This window comes from Uloborus diversus, chromosome 2, assembly GCF_026930045.1.
Source record: "Uloborus diversus isolate 005 chromosome 2, Udiv.v.3.1, whole genome shotgun sequence".
Classification (NCBI taxonomy): domain Eukaryota; kingdom Metazoa; phylum Arthropoda; class Arachnida; order Araneae; family Uloboridae; genus Uloborus; species Uloborus diversus.
The window spans coordinates 58969434-58987027 of record NC_072732.1 but is presented as its reverse complement, the minus strand read 5'-3'; the positions used below and the strand labels follow the sequence as shown (position 1 = coordinate 58987027).

Sequence of the window (17594 nt, the reverse complement as noted above, 5' to 3'; positions counted from 1 at the left end):
TTATGTACACACGTGTAAATATCGTCTGTGACTTAAATAATTAAAAATATATATTGGTCTCGATAAGAACCGAAGTGAAGAGGATATGTAAGTGAATCATGGTATATTATCTTGGATATCTTCGACTTTTTCTTGAAAATACGTTATTCTAAGAAAAGGAAAGTGATTTTTGCATAGTGAATCCACGTGCTGATTAAAGTGAATACCTTTTGTACCAATGTATACCCGGCGTTGTCTATGGGATTTTGAAGTACAGCTATTGGTTGACGTGATCTGAGTATCATCACTGTTGGTTTAAATTTCACCAACAATCATACAGGTAGGAATTACTGCTTAATTGTTTATAATGTTTTAGACTTTTGGAAATATAATCGATTATTGCCACTTTCCTGAATATCAAAATACTTGATTTGCTACTCTGGATTGTTCTTATTTTACATTTATTTAGTCACTTTTCAAGCACTGTTTAAATCTTGGTTACTTAATTTATTGAAACTGACAAACATTTATTTATTTCCGTTTTTTTTTTTTTTTTTTTGTAAATAGTATTTCAAAAAATAATTTATTAGAGCCACTTAATGCCTCGTTTAAAATGCTTATATATCAGAGAAAAAAATCTTGTTGTTAAAAACCTCGGTTTCAGATTTGGACGAACTCTATTGCTCGATTTTCCCTTAAATGGTATTTTAATCACATTATTAATTGCTTACTGTACATAAAGACACTTATCATTAAGTTTTACGGTTCGAAAATTTTACTTTGAAATGAAATCGTTCAGTTTTAAAATGTTTATTTCCATTTATTTTTCTGTTCACTTATTAAAAAACAAACTGGGATCCAGTTTATATGAATTAAATTGCATCAATAAAATACCAAGTTTCTTACACATGAGTGAAAAAAGAAAACGACTAAGCTTAGCGAGAAACTTAGAACTCTACTCTACCGCAAGAAGGTAAAGACCAATGCCCACCGAAATGAGTTTCGGAGATAAATGAAGAAACGCATTTCGGATTCTATACTAACGTTAGGAATCTTGGAATTGGACTTTTTTTCATGCTTTATTTTTAGCGGAAACCAAATAAGTTCGCTAGCACAATAAACTGAAGTACAATAAATGACAAAAAGTGAAAAATTCGCAGATACTGCACTTTACCTTCCCACGGCAGTGCTATTATTTTGCCTCCTTTAAATTACACCCAAACTTGTTTTTGTACGGTCTCTTTTTTTTTTTTTTTTTTTTTTTTTTTTTTTTTTTTTTTTTTTTTTTTTTTTTGCGGTCTATGAAAATTTCACCAAATGGGAACTCAATTGACTAAACTATCTTAAAAACGAGTGATTAATAGTGTGATTTTGAGCGATTTGTTTCAGTGCGGTCCCTATCTACCGCACAAAACCAGGTTTGAGTGTATTTTCGAATTATATTTAGGTCCGATTTCTATATCTGAGATGGAATTGCAGTATTTTTGCATCTATTAATGTCTTTGGAGCCAATTTAATGTTTCTAATTGATGCTTTTTAAAGGATGTTACTCAGTAAAATGATTCGGTATTTACGTTAATGAGGTATTTACGTTTATGGGGTATTTACGTTAAGAGCCTTTGTGTTCATGTATATGTATGATAACTTTACGCTGAGAAGTGCACAATTGATAATCTCAGATAATAGCAAAAATATGACAGCTTCAAACAGTTAGCAGAGAAAAAGAATCCCACAAGTTCGATAAATTTATTTAAATAAAAAAGTGAGCTGAAATGAAGTGAGATCATTTGTAGACTACAAAAGTATTTGAAGTTGGAAGGATTTTGAAATTAATAAAGATTTTTCATTTGATATCTCTAGCTAGCGAGAGGTAAACCTTCTGCTTATAATTCATTTTTTCCAATCATTTTACTCCGCAGTTATTTTTGCTCATTCAAATATCAACTTTTGAGTAGGACAAAATCTTTGAATAGAATGATTACTTATTATTTTATTTTCAGCAATAAATAGCAAAAGGCTGAAGATAAAGGATGTTTTATCTTTAACATGCCAATACATGTTTTTTTTATTTTTTTTATTGATGTTTGACTAAAATTGAAAAAAAAAAAAAAAGAAGAAGAAGAAGAAAAGAATGCATTTTCTTTTCGAAAAATACTTTAATTCAGCCCTTATATGGTGTGGAACTTTTTCCCTTAATTGATCTATAATATTCTGGTATTGTACTTAATTGCTAATATCAAGTAATTAACATTAATTTGAAATAATAACATTAATTTAAAAACCTTATGCCAAAATATCCAACGTATTTCAAAAATAAAATAATGTATTAGAAAGTAATTAAGTTTTACATACAATCTTAATCAATAAGTTAAAATTTATGACGAAGAAAACTATATTTTTGTCTGCACAAAAACAGAAAATACTTAGCTTATATTTCTGAGAGTATTACGCATTACCAATTTCTCTATAGAATACGCCATACGTTATCGATCCGACGAAATATTTTAGCATGACGTTAAAAAAGAAAAAAAAAAGTTAAAATTCATCTAACAATTTTAAGTTTATGTGTGAGTGGAATTTTTTTACACGTACATTTTAAAAAAGGTAAGATAAATAAATAAAAAAAAAGGAAAGACGTGTACACATGAATATCCGCTAGAACTTATTCATTGTAGATTGTTATTTTCTTTTTATAAAGTTTAAGTTACTATGGGGTTGAAATTTCATCATAAAAATGAATTGCGGGGGGGGGGGGGGGGGGGAGAGGGGGGAGTTTTACAGTTTAATTTTGACCAATTGTGAAAATGAAATGTCCAAAAGGACAAAAATGTATTATAAAAAAGCATTGGAGAGTTCAAAGTTAGAAAAATATCCGACCTTATTTTTTCTTGTAAAAACCTGATGACATGCATGTATGAGCTTATCATGAAGCTTGGTGCGCCTGCGCGAATGTTTTCCCATCTGTCAATAGCGTCAGTCTCCGGCAAACAGAGTTTGACTGAGGTAGTATGCAGTGTTTATGTCGGACTTTTTAATTTCAAGAGAAATGATGAACGAGTGGAGCAGCATTACTGCATCAAAACTTGTGTTATCAATCAAGTGGAAACTATTTGGAAGAGTCAGAGGACTTTCTGTGACTATTTTCAAGCGCACTTCCCGCACATGATTTAGATGTGTTGGTAGAAAAAACATACACATGTGTGTTAACAGGCTACTAACTAATCCTGCTATAGCCCCTTGCGACTTCTGCTTGTTCCCCAAACTCAATAGGCGATTGAAAGGTACGCACGACTGCAGAGCTAAACTCAATTCCAAAGCAGACCATTTCGAAAACCTTCCATCTATGGCAACACCATTTGGAGCCGTGTGGTGTGCCCCAACCATTTGGAGAAGTGTGGTATGCACCAAGCAGACTATTTTGGAGGAGGATTCGGTTTCCAACCCTTTGGGTTTGCCAAACTTTTTTTTCCTTCGGCTATAGTTCGGATAATTTTTAACAAGCCTTGCGCCGACAATGTTTAATATTGGGCTCTACATGAATATCGCCAATGTCGCCAAACTAACATTGAATTTCGCCTTTTTTTTTCCACTTTAAATTGGCCAGGAACCTAAATGTACATCTCCAAATTGCAGTCAATGGGTTTTTAGTTTGTATAAACAAACATTTACTATAATTATAAATTTCTTATCTTAAATTATTCAGTTCCTGTATGACATTTTCTTTAAGAGTATATGTGCAAAGTCTCAAAATGGTAATTTAAACTGAATCATGATTATCATCAAATATAATATAAAGTTGCTTATTTTTAATACAGTGCACTATTTTTGCTAAAAATACAAGATAAATGATTTCTGCGTAAAAAGCAAGGGTAAGAACCTCTTTGTGAAATATCATTGTCATAAATAAATTATTCCTTTACTGAAACAGTTTCATTAATAAAAAACGCATTTCTTTTGCTCCCGCATATTGTAACCATTAATCTTTTTACTCTGAATATACCATCATTCAGCGATTGATTGATCGTTTAACTTGCATTTACGTAGAATATGTGTGTTACTAGGTACTGAGGGTATGCTTCTTTTTTTTATTTTTCGAATAAATGTGTTTTATCACTTCACAAGATAGTGATGTTTATCAGGACTTTTTTTGAAAAACACACACACACACACACACACACACACACACACACATTAATTCTGTTCTTAATGTTAAGGACAATTCTTAAAAACTTCAATATTTCATATCCGTGATCTAAGTCAAATATCTGATAAAGGTTTTGGAGGCTGTAGCGTGGGAAAGGGAGAGGGGTCATAACCCCGTCCATGATGGAAAAAAAATCATAACACTACAGCGCCAATAAAAAATAAAAAAAATATTTTCAACAAAATATATTTTCTACTCGAGTCTGCCGCCCTGCTTATATATTGATACATATAGATTTGTGTCGATACATTAATGAGTCTATCTTTCTATCTATTTATCTATCTGTATCAGTCTATTAAAGTCTATCTACCTATTTAATATTAATCTAGTTATTTATGTCCCTATTTATTTATTTACATCTATATAATCTATATTTTTATCTCCAGTTACGTCTATATCTTTATGTGTCTATCCGCTTATATCGATCTTATTTTTATCTATATCTATCAATCTGAGAATTTTCGTTGATGTAAAATAAATGAAAACACCCTCCATGACAGATGTTTGAGAGCACTTGCATACTAGAAAAGTTTCGTTATTTGCTCTAAAGAATTGAAAAATAGATGTATTTGAAATAGGCATTTATTTGAAGTTTTCTTTCAGTTTGTTTTGAGCTAGGTAGTTGAAAGAAAAATTAAAAGGTCAGATGTTACCATACAAAAAACATTTCAAGTTCCATGTTTACTAGATATACTGCAAAACATTTGATACACAATATGTCTCAAGCATATTAATAGCATTCTGACGCATCTGAAGCATATCTTACAGCATTTTAACTTGCGACTTTGCAAAGTATTTGAAATTCAATGTACCTGAAACACATTGTAAATGTTAGATTTACCGGAAGTACGCCGGAAAATGTTTGATGTTCAATTTCTCGACGGACTTTGAAAAGTATCGCAAATTCGATTTCTTCAAAGAATTGTACATTTTTGAGTTTTCAAATTTCTATACTTCGGAGATTAGTTAAAAATGTTTGGAAGTAGGAGAATGTGGGCAAAGTAAAAGGGTTAAGATCACTTACTTTTTTTCAAAATGAACAAATTGGAAATTTGTTTCGAAAATTGTGTTACACAAAGAAAGAACACTACATTTTATAATAAAATTTGTACTCAAACATTATTTTTTATTTTTTTTTATTTTTTCGACGTTAAATTGGTACCTTTGAAAAAAAGGTGGAAATTTTTCCCTTCTTTTTTTTCATGGGGCAAAGTGAAAAATAAAATATTTTTCTAACGAAATATTTTCCATTCGATTGTTAAAGATATTTTTCAAAGAAGAAATGAGTAAATAAAAGGAGAGGAGAAATGAAATTTAAACTAAACAATTAACGAATAAATAAATATATAAATCAGTTAATGCATGAGAAAAAATAAATTAATTACTAAAATAGTGAGTGAGAAAGAAAATAAGTGAATGAATGAAAAAATAAGAGAATATTTAAATGAAAGAATGTGAATGGAACAACTAATTAACTAATACGTAAATGATTTTTTAAAAAAATCAATAATAAATGAAATGGACTATATTTCACTTCGCCCCATCTACTTTGCCACGCATGCACTTGACTAACTGTAAAAAGAATTTGATATACAACTAAGTTAAATATTAAGCAAATAAATATTGCACCGTATATTAGTAGGTTTCAATTAATATTAAAAATCTTAGTAACAATTAATTTATCAAGTAATAGTAACAAAAATAACTTTTGCCTTATAACAAAATATTACAATATGAGCATCATTTTTTGAAAATTGCTTGTATTATTATATTCTTTGACTTTCACACTTTTTTTTTTGACTGGAATAGACTACATATGTTACTACATAGTTAAAATATATTACTAGGCAGGTGGAACTAAAAGCAGAGTAAAAATTTAAACATTTCACTTTGCCCCGCTATTCCACGTTGCCCCATATTTCCCTACCAAACAAAGTTAATGAAGCTTTAAAAGAACAGAAGGAAACATCTTTATTTGCATTCAATCACTATTTAATCTTTAAAAAAATCTACATAACTGAAAGCTCTAACTCACTTCAGACTATTTCTTTTTCTTTGCACAACTTGCGAAAATATCAAATTCTTCTCAAAATATGTTTTTGTTAGTCAAATTTTAGTAGCAACCATTTCTAAGTCAGTTACTTGAAACATTCATTAGCTGAGTAGCAACAGTAAACAATTATATTATGCATCAATGTTGATAGAACCGTTTTCTCTTTGCAAATCAAACTATGATTTTGTCTCTTTATTTAGTTGTAAAAAGAGAGTTTTTCTTTTACTTTTCTACACAGAACACAACAAAAAAATAGGTTTGAAACAAAGAAAAATTATGACAGATCGTAAGAATTTTGCTCGATATTTAGACACTCAGTGCGTTTTAGTGCAAAGAATACACTTTTCCCACAATAACAAAAATAACAAACAATGAAGACAGTTTAAAATGTACAGTAAAAACAGAAACATTTTACATATTTGACATGAACCAAACCTGTACGTAATTTCTTGGTTTAAATATAAAGTTGCAGCAATTTATGTCAAAAGATACTTATGAATTAATTTATTCAGCAATTTTCAAAGATCCTTAAATAAGGCTGAGGATTTATGCTAAAGAATATATTGTGCTTAGTTGAACTTGTGGTTTATGTAGAACCTTTTTTTTTTGTTTATTTATTTTAAGTTGTGTTTTGGAGTAGGAAATTTTTGCAATATGTACAAACATTTGAAAAAGTGACGTGTTTTTAAAAAATAATTTTAACTATTTTTCATTTACCGAACATTTCTTTAACATAGACGTTTGAAGATGAAATAGTGCACTTTAATGAACAAACAATGGTTTCAGAACCTTGAAATTTGAACTACTTAAAAGCCGAACTATTAATTTCATGCATGCAACTGATCTGTGGTTAATGTTTGCAAGAATTAGTAATATCAGTGCGCATAATCCGCATGTTGTTTTAGAACTATTTAACTTAGATCGGTCTCAAGACAAAACTGTACCATAATAGATGTCCGTAAATGGAGGAGTTATTTTAAAAACAAGAAAAAGTAGTAATAATGATGAAGTAGTAGTATAAAGATGCATTTAAAAATTTCAATGAATTCGAGCAAAAAAGTAGGCTTCAAGCGGCCGTGACGTAAAATTCCTTCACCCAGCGATGTATCAAAGAGTGGCCGTGTCGAAAAATTTCGCCATGAATATTCTTCCATAGAATTTTACGCCGCAGCCATTCTCGAAGCGGAATATTCAAGGCCAAATTTTTCGACACGGCCGCTCTTCAATACATCGCTGGGTGAAGGAATTTTACGTCACGGCCGCTTGAAGGGTTAAAAAATTACTAAGCTTTGTTGTAAAATTTCATCAAGTCACAATAAGTACTTATAAATAAAAGTTTTATTAATGTTTAATAAATGAATCTGACGGCTGAATACATAACTGTCATCATATGAAAGGTAGGTCATATACCGAATTTCAGATGAATCCGAGCACAAGAAGTAGGAAAAACATTAATAACAAAATTTGTGTAGCTAACTCGTAGAGAGGTAACTGTACGTGTCTTAACGAAAGTGAAATGTCGTATGTAAGAGGTCTTAATTCTCGGAATCGACCCAAAGGATTTTGCTGTAAGTTTTTAGTTATTATTCTTAGTCCGAGAGTGTTTAAAACTGGATTGAAGCATTGTGGATGTTGTTCGATGTTTTGAATGTCATCTAATTTTGATTTATTTATTTTTGAATTAATTAGTTTTCTGGAATTTCATTTTGTTGCTGCACTCCCAGTTGATTAATATGCATTTTACAACTGTTTCGTGCATTTAAGTGGGAAAAATTTGTATTTACTGTCCGTTCTCGAAAGCAAAGACTAGCACTTGGGATAGATTTCATTTTAAGCAGGGGTGATAGGCTGAGAATGGGCAATTTCCGCTCTCGCTTGCTATACATCTTGTCATTTGTAATTTGCATCCTTTACTTTCGGATTCCAGACCTATTTTGTTAAAATCAAAGCAGACGTGACGCATGCGCAAATTCGCAGAAGGTTTCGGCTAAGGAAAACATACAGTAAATATTTTGTTTGAGCAACTCTTGGTGGACCCTTTAACACATTTCCATTGCAAGTTTAACAGAAGTTTTAGTTCACGCCACTTGATTTTTTTCAATGCCCTTATTTTAGTGATGACGCCAATTATGTTTGTTTATTTCCCCTGAAAAATAGCATCGGGCGTGAGGTACAACATTTGGTCTTTAAGATTTTTGGTGACAATTCAAGAAATAATATTTTTTCCTGCAGCAGTTAAAAGTACTTATGTTTAACTGTGCAATCCTGTTTTATCTCACCTATAATATCACCTATTACAGTAAGGTTTAATATGAATAACTCTTACCAGAAAATCATATTTCATTTAAAAATTCTCTTTAAAAAATTCTGCAATAAAAGCTTTAATTAGCGTACATTTTACAACAAATCATAGAAACAAATAATTTAAATGTGTGCTTTAAATAGTTTTTAATGCTTCATCCACGAAAGAATCAAGATTTGTACTCCATAAAATGCATTTGAAATGGTGCTACGGGAAAAATATTTTTGTGCAAAAGAATGGTAACTTTACTTAAATGGAAATCGAATTTCGAAATGCATAGTTCTAATTAAACCAGTTCTTAAAAGATGGACGCTATTTATACACAACAATCGACCAGTAACACACTCGAATAAATTTCACGGTGCCTTAACTTGTGGGGGAACGCTAGGAATTTTAATAGTCGTTTTCAACTTTCATAAATGTTTCTGTCGTATATTAAACTGAAGGGATGTTTCGTTCTATTTTTAGAATTATTCGATGACTTTTTTTGAAAGGTAGTGTTTACTTCAAATGTTTAAATTAAAATTTTGATAAATGACGATTACTTATGCTTATGTGAGTCAGTGTGTTTATAATTTCTTCATACAGTTGGAGATGTATGTTTATATTGTCAACGCAACAGACAAAGTGATTTTTAAACCTACTTTGACATTGTTTCACATTCCATTCATACATGTTAATGCGGTACAGTTCTTTATTTGGTTAGGAATTGAAAGTTTTGTGTTATTCTTTTTAGTTAGTACTAATTACTTTTCTGCGTTATTGCATATAGGTTATTACATAACGAGAATTTAATAAACACCTCTCTGTATGAAAAATAAAAGAACATAAACAACGTATAAAAGCACAAACTATCCGGAAGATTGCCTTCACATGTTTTGGGGTTTCAAAGACTCCCTTTTCAATGCAAAAAAAGTGAGCGTTTGGACCTAAAAATATCCGATAAAGCCGGCTTTTAACGGACAATAGTGCAAAAAAAAAAAAAAAAAAAAAGCTTCAAAATGCTTCTGACACAACTCTTGTCGATTATGATGTAAAATGACCCCTTAAATTCAAATATGCCCACCGTTTTCCCTCTTCACGTCCCGTTTTTGAATGGCGTCCCAACCACATTTTATTTCAGTTTCTGACCGTTTCAAGGCTATCACTGTCGACTCCCGCTACAACGCGAATCGACTTACGCGAAATGGCTATAACGCGATTTCCCCCCCCCCCCCCGCCCCAAGTAAATAAATTTAGGCCTAACGTGAATTCCTCGTCCGCAACATGAAAATTTTCAGAAGGGAATCGCGATGTGAAAGTTTCGGCTTTGTTATTGGCTACATAAAACATTTTTTTTTCGTGAACGGACATTTATTTCTTTAGCATCATTGGCAGCAGGAGTTCCCACACCGTACTAATCTGAACATAGCTTTGTTTGTGTATATACAAATAACTACTCTTCATTTACCATTCATCTTTTTCGTTCTAAATGCGGAAGTAAATGAAATATAATGACACCTAAGAGCAGTTTCATCAAAAGTTTGTAAAGACAGAAAGAAAAAGAGAAAAGTGTCTAACAATTGAAGAAAAGCTAAAGATTCTCGACATACTTGAACAACTAAAAACTGCTTCGAAGGAAGCACGACATTTAGGTGTGAGTGAATCTTCCATATGTACAATTAAAAGACAAGAAAACGAAAATCAGTATAAGTTTGCCGAGTAGTGTCTAAACGAAATTCAAAATATATGAAAATGGAAACTGCTCTTTCATTGAGAATTTAAGAAACCAAGGAAGAGGGGTGTTGCCACAGATGAAAAGTTATAAAAAACTAGCGATGCTACTGAATTAAAAAATACGTTGGAATAACAATTTGAGATCATACAGCATTAATCCTTATCTTATTTTTTTTAAAGTTACAAAAATATCGTTACTGAATCCACTGTACAGTGTTATTATAGTACATCATTTTATTACAACTACATACTGTACGTACCGTACTGGTTTATTTTATGTCTCTCTTTCCCGTTGATCACTGATTTTGTGCATTGCAACAGTATTTTATGTTGATTAAAACAGCTTTTTAATACAGATAAAAATTCAGTTCTTTAGGTAGTATATTAAGGGATGGTTTAAAATAGTTAGAGGTGGTGTTAACAAATCTCTAAAATAATTAGATATGTTTATGAAACATTTTACGCATAACCTTTTCCACAACGCGAAATTTCGACTTACGCGAGGAGTCTTGGAACGCATCCCTCGTGTAAGTCGGGATTCGACTGTATATTTATTTTTAGGAAAAGAGATCATTATATTAGCCACTATCCGCCTGCGGCGACCAGCTGGTTCGCCTTCTTACGTCATTCACCTTTCTATGCAAGCAGCCACCTACGGCGGCTGTTTAGCTAACTTGTCATTTACCATTTAATTTCAAGTTTGCCGCCTTTGGCGGCTGTTTAAATAAATTTGGCAGCAGTATTAATCAATCCATCTCTATCTTTTTTTGTGCCATTCACATTTTTACTCCAAGATTGACGCCTTCGGCGGCTATCTACCTTTACGATCTATCTCTAAAATTTCTTATCCATCTCTATTTATTTTAACCTCCCAGATCATTTCCTAATAAAAACAAAGATCACTCAAAAAACCGCTTTTTTATTTAAATAGAGCAAAAAAAAAAAAAGTTATCTCCAAAATTTCCCGTAGTGTGCCAAAAGTAGCAAAGTAAAGTAAGTGACAAAGAAAACAAAATCTCGCTGTTTTTAGTGACTTAAAGGCGCACAACTATGAAATGTTACGTAATATAAATACAACAAAACGTCCAGCATGGGGGGGGGGAATGAAAAAATAAATAAATGCAATCTCTAAATAGAACAAAAAAAAGGAAAGAAAAAAAGCAAGCGCTGCCGGAAAAACACGTGGTCATCACGTCATAAAATTAGAAGTAAGCTATATAGTAAAAAAAGGAAAAGAAAGATTAACATTATTCGCGATTAAGATTCCGTCGTAAATATCGAATCGAAATCCAAGTAGTGACGTCAGAGCCATAGAAGATTGAAGAACGCTTTTTTCGACTGATGCGTGGAAAGACATGATGTGTACAGCATTAAAAAAATTGTAAAAAAAAACTATTGCGTATTTTTAAGAACTTTTTTCTTCTGAAGAGGGCGAAATGTTTTTGCTATTACCAACTTAAATTTTAGAAATAAGGCTTTGATACTTCTCGCAGGATGATATTAGAAAAATGTAAAACCCAGAAAAAAATGCAAAAAAAAAGGTTTTTTCAAAAATTTATAAAAAATACAAAAATTGCTCTATTTTCAAAATTTTTTCATTCATCATATTTAAAATTAAATTTCCGACCCTATAGTACAAAAAATATTTGTCTGGCGCGATTGGTTCGGGGTTTGTGAGGTTAAAAGTACTAAAAAGTGCTAAAAACCACATGAAACATTAAATAACTTTTTTTGTAATTAAAGTACCAAAAATCGAAGTCCGAGGTGCACAACTTCAGCAAAAACTACACCTGCATACCAAATTTCATCTTTCTAGGCCTTACCGTTTTCCCGGGATGCGCGCCACACACACACACACACACACACAAACATCTTATTATATGTATAGATTAATAACACTAATCTAAGGGAATGAAGCGGTACAAAGTTTAAAAGTATGGACATTTGGAGCAAATTGGGAGAATCCTCGGGTATTCCCATCTAAAATATTTTTAGAACCATCAAAACCGTATGTTTATTTACACTATTATCGTTCCTGCCACTTCCGGCATCATTTTCGTAATCCAGGAGTGATCTCAGTTTCCAGTAAGGCGCTCTACCAACTCATCAATAGGTATTCTAAATGCAGTAAAAATTACAAAGTTCAGACTTGGGTGTCACCCAAAACGCATGGATGTACATTGACATTAAAAGGTGCTATTTCAACTAATTTACTTTGATGTTTGAAAAGTATTTTAACATTTAACCGTTGTCCAAATATTTAAATTATAACCTTGAATACAACAAGAGAAAACGAACAGTATATTATTTGTAGGCGTTGAGTATGTATATTTACACTATTATCGCACCTGACACTTCCTGAATCCTCATCGTGATTCAAGTGGGATCTTAATTTCCAGCATTTTGCTTTCACGACGCTCAACTAACTCTTCACTAGGCATTCTATAAGCAGTAGAAATCTGTCCAACCACTGTCAAACCACAGACTTGGATATCACCCAAAGTGCTTGGTTATACATTGACATTAAAAGGCGCTATATTACTAATTTACTTCAATATTTAATAAGTATTTTAATATTTTACAAGTGTCCAAGTATTTGAACTATAGCATTGAATACGAAAGAGAAACCTCACAGACCTAAATTTTTGCGTTGTATATGTATATTTACACTATTATCGTACCTGACACTTCCTGAATCATCCTTATTATTCAAGAGTGTTTTCTGTTTCCAGCATTTTACTTTCACGATGCTCAACCGACTCATCACCAAGCATTTAATCAGCAGTCAAAATTACAGTCCAATCACGCACTTTGAACAACACCCAAAATTCATGGTTGTACATTGACATTAAAAGTTGCTATTTAACTAATTTATTTCAATATTTAACAAGTACTTTAACATTTAACAAGAGTCCAAATATTTGAACTACAGCCTTGAATATGGCAAAAGCAACCTTATAGTCCAATAATTGTATGCGTTGGTTATGTATAGTTACACTATCATCGCACCTGACACTTCCTGAATCACCTTCGTGATTCGGGAGTGATCTCAGTTTCTAACATTCTACTTTCACGACGCTCAACCGACTCATCACCAGGCATTCAATCAGCAATGGAAATTACTCGGCCCATAACGGCTGTTATCATTTAATTTTACGGCCGTAATAAAAATACTGAAAAAGCTGTAATTTCGCGGCCTCGTGACTGCGCTACAACCTGCCTCGTGACTGGCCCTCGTGCAACAAATAAGAATCAACAGACATGCCCTCGTGACTGCTGGTGAAACTGGATACGAAGAAGGAACTTTCTTCAGAAATAAACAACAGTTTAGACTGCGTGGGTTCATCTTTATGAAATCACTTGATAGTCTACTGGCTCCCAGTAATAGGAGTTATTTTCTCAGCAATGGAATTTTATTGCCTTTATCACCTAATATACTATGTATGTGATTCGATTTATAACTTTCGAAGATGGTTGAGATTTTATGAACATTATTATGGATTTGAACCATTGTGTTGTTTATTAGCCGTATTGCACATAGGTCTGCTTTTTTTTGTGCTTTATATATTTTTTTTATTATTATTACTATTATTACAGCAATAACTATTTTTATTATTCTAATAAAATAGTTGTTACTACAATATTAAAAAAAATCTGACATTAACAATTCATATATCGTGGTCAAGCGGCGTCGATTTTGTATTTGACGACGTAAATTTTCTTTGAAGTATAAATAATAAAGCAATTTGGCCTTATAGGTGCATACAAAAAGGTTTTAAAAATTGTGCTGTTTTTATTAGTTGAATTGTGCGTAGGTTAGTTTCATTACTTTTCCGCTTGTACTTCAATTTTTTTTTATATATTATTATTTATGATAACTAACTTTAATTGTAACAAAATAGTTGCTACTACTATATTTGAAGAAAAATATTCAGACAATAATTCATATATCGTGGTCAAGCGGCGTCGATTTTGTATTTGCCGACGTAAATTTCCTTTGGAGTACAAATAATAATAATAATGAAAAAAATGTTTTATTGGAGAATACGAAACGATTTTGAAAATTGTGTTGTTTATTCGTCGTATTGCGCATTGGTATGCTCCATTACTTTTCTTCTATAATTTTTTTTTTATTGATTATTAATGTTATAGTAACAACTATTTTTATTATTGTAATAAAATAGTTGTTACAACAATACTTAAAGAAAAAAATATCGAAACCTTAACAATTCATATTTCGTATTCAAGCGGCGTGGATTTTGTATTTGACAACGTAATTTCATTTGGAGTATAAATGATAAAACATTTTGACCTATAGGAATATACCACAAGGTTTTGTGCCTTTTAATTGTCAAACATTGATTGAATAAATACAAGAATTTCAGCCTCTGAAACGGCAGATAAAACCAGATAGGAAGTTACAGAATTGCAGTGAAAATTTTGCTGCAAATAAACGTAATTCTTTCCGCATGAACCCTAATTAGAACCTTAATTTTCTTTTAAATTAAATAAAAGGAACATAAGTAGTGTTGTCAGATTAATATATTATACATGAACCATTGTGTCAAGTTTCTTTGGGCATTATATTTTTGTTATATTTTTCTTTATCCGTTCTTTCTACTTTACCTATTAAAGGCAACCGAGAAACAATTCTTTAAAGCTGTTTATTTAGTGCAGAGTAAGGTGTAATTTTGCTTAATTGCTTTTCAATTCTTTTTAAATTGCATAGTACAGTGTACTAAAACAAGGTTTTACTTAATTACGAAAGTTAATGTTTTTTTTTGTTTGTAAATACTTAGCGTCAGTTACCAAAATACGTACTAAAAAACTAGTCAAAATTGATTCACGGCTGATAAAAATAGTTAAAATTTGAAATTTAAATTTTCTTGAACACGTCGCTTTCTTTAGTTCGTCCAAGGAAGTAAAAAGACATCACTTCCTTACCTTTTTCTTACCAAAGTCTGTACTGTAAGGATCTCTTCGCCTCCTTACAGTGTTGTACTTTAATGCAGGTTTTTAGGAAAAATTATCGGAGATGTTTCGCGTTAAAACATAAATAAAATATAAAAAGAAATTATTTATAAAAAAAAAAGAAAACCTCAATTGTTTGTTGAATTTCGTAAAAATTTATCTTTGCATTGTATGAAATGATTATTTTTATTCATCGCTCTTTATTGTTTGTTGAATTTTCCTTATTCTTTGGAAGTAGCATAAATCTGTTACAAATTGCAACCATATTTAATTTAATACATTCATCTTGAAAACAACAAATAAATTTCACTTCTAATTCAATTGCTTTATTGAAATCCTGTCATCAAAGATAAACTCATATCTCTTCTTAAACAACAGATAATGTTAATAAATTCGCCTAAGGATAATGATGGGAGGTTCTAACTGATAATAAATTTAATACTTTAAAGCTTCTAAATTTATCGCTTAATCGCCATATTCAGAGATGCTGTCCTTCAGATAGAGCAATGCTTGTATTGAAACTGGTTACGAATGTTGGAAGCCACTTCCTAATTAATGACATTTAAATTTGCTTTTCACAATTAGCTTGAGAAGACGATATCTAAAGCGCAGACGACTGAGAATCGCAATATTCCAATGACGAGAAAACAAGGGGACAGATGTTTGGGAAATGGGTCACTCTTGCTGAAACAACCTTTCTCTCCATATATCGCGTTCGTACAAGCTCGGATAAGCAAAAGAATCTATTGATAATGAATGTAGTTATGTCGCGGAAAGTTAAAGCATTTCAATTTGTTTCGTCGTTATATGGGTCATTATACAAAAAACGTAGGTATTTGAAGTTGGAATTCATGAAAAAAAAATCTTCTATTTTTTTAAAAAGTTACTTTATATTGTTCCTTTTAGGCACCTTTTACTCTCACATAGTTAGTCACATTCTTTATTGGTTATTTTGTAACTTTCTTTTGTAGTTAAAATTTTGGATGTGAACGGAGGGTAACGGATAGTAAATATATATTTTAAATATTATTTTTAAACTTTTCATTTAAATAAATAATAATTGTATGAGGAACACGATTTGAACTGATTAAAATGTACACATCTTTCTTAAAATGGAGTTTTAAAGAAAGTTGTATGCTCCATTTCTGATTGTATGTCCCCCATTACATCTGTACTGTAACTGAGGATACAGATACGGAGGATATAAATACTTATGTTTTGCAAGGATCATTGTGTTGATTTAGAGTTAACGCAACGTGTTATTTAGAATTTACTTTAAAAAAGTGATTCAATTTTAACTATAAATTTTTTTTGTACACAAACAATTCTTTCCTTTTTAACTCAAGAAGGGAGGATACACAAAGTTAAAGACCTATTTGACTTCAAAGAGAATAATGCTGAGATTTTTTCACTCTAAGTTCATTAGCTTCACTACGAAGATCCAGAGGTGAAAAGGGCTAACTTGTGATTCTAAATCTGTTTAATGAGCTGCCAGTACTGCCGTCTATAGGAAATTCTACTACTTAATCAAATCCTGAGCGGAGGATGCAAGAAATACTGTGACAGTGATTCAAAAAATTATGAATGCTACATACATATATTTTTTAAATTTTACAACATAATTCTTTTTACCTACTTAAAAAAACATCAAATGAATGAAATTTCACTATTAACTCTGTTATATTTTTTTGCATTGAGTAAATAACTGAAAAAGTACATGGGAAGAAATGTGTTGGGATATGTAACGGAGGGGGGGGGGGGGCATACAAGTATCCCTCCGTTCAGTGAAAAAACATTTAAATTTCTTATAACATCATTAATTTGTATTGATCATTTTCTAAATTTGTTATACTTTTCTAAATCTCATAAAAAAGTAATTAAAAATAAAAAATTTTGAAACTAACCACCCTGGACCTAAAAAACTGCGTTTTTTTTTTTTTTTTTTTGTGAATGACCTATATACAAGAGAAAGAAGTAAGTTAGAAGTAATAGCATTATTGATACATTTTTTTTCGATTAAAGTTTGCCTGCATAATATTAAGGACTTGATTACAATAACAGCATTTTTGAAAAAATACTAAGTGCTTTTCATAATGCGCTCAAAAAGACAAAATAACTTTTCTGGGTCAGAAAGGGCAGTTTAAGTTTTCCTGTAGTTTGCAAAATTCCAAAAAAAAAAAAAAAGACCAGAAACGAAGGAAAGTGCGGCTCAAGTCATGAAGTCATTCTTATCATTATCTAGCTTTCAATCATAACTTTGAGTGTTGAAACATGCATATTTTTCTTATTTGGAAAGTTTGGTTTCAAAAGACTAGAACCGCACTTTTCTTCGTTTGTGGTGTTATTTTCTTAGAATTTTGAAAACTACA

The 17594-nt window shown here is 31.2% G+C and overlaps 1 protein-coding gene across 1 annotated transcript in view; it reads left to right on the top strand.

The window, feature by feature from the left end:
- Nucleotides 1–203: 203 nt before the first annotated feature.
- The window catches only part of LOC129217101 (uncharacterized), a 135626-nt gene continuing 118235 nt past the window's right edge, over nt 204–17594 (top strand). The window contains exon 1 of the mRNA XM_054851350.1: nt 204–319. The gene's annotated coding sequence lies outside the window, so the exon portion shown is untranslated. The remainder of the gene's footprint in view (nt 320–17594) is intronic.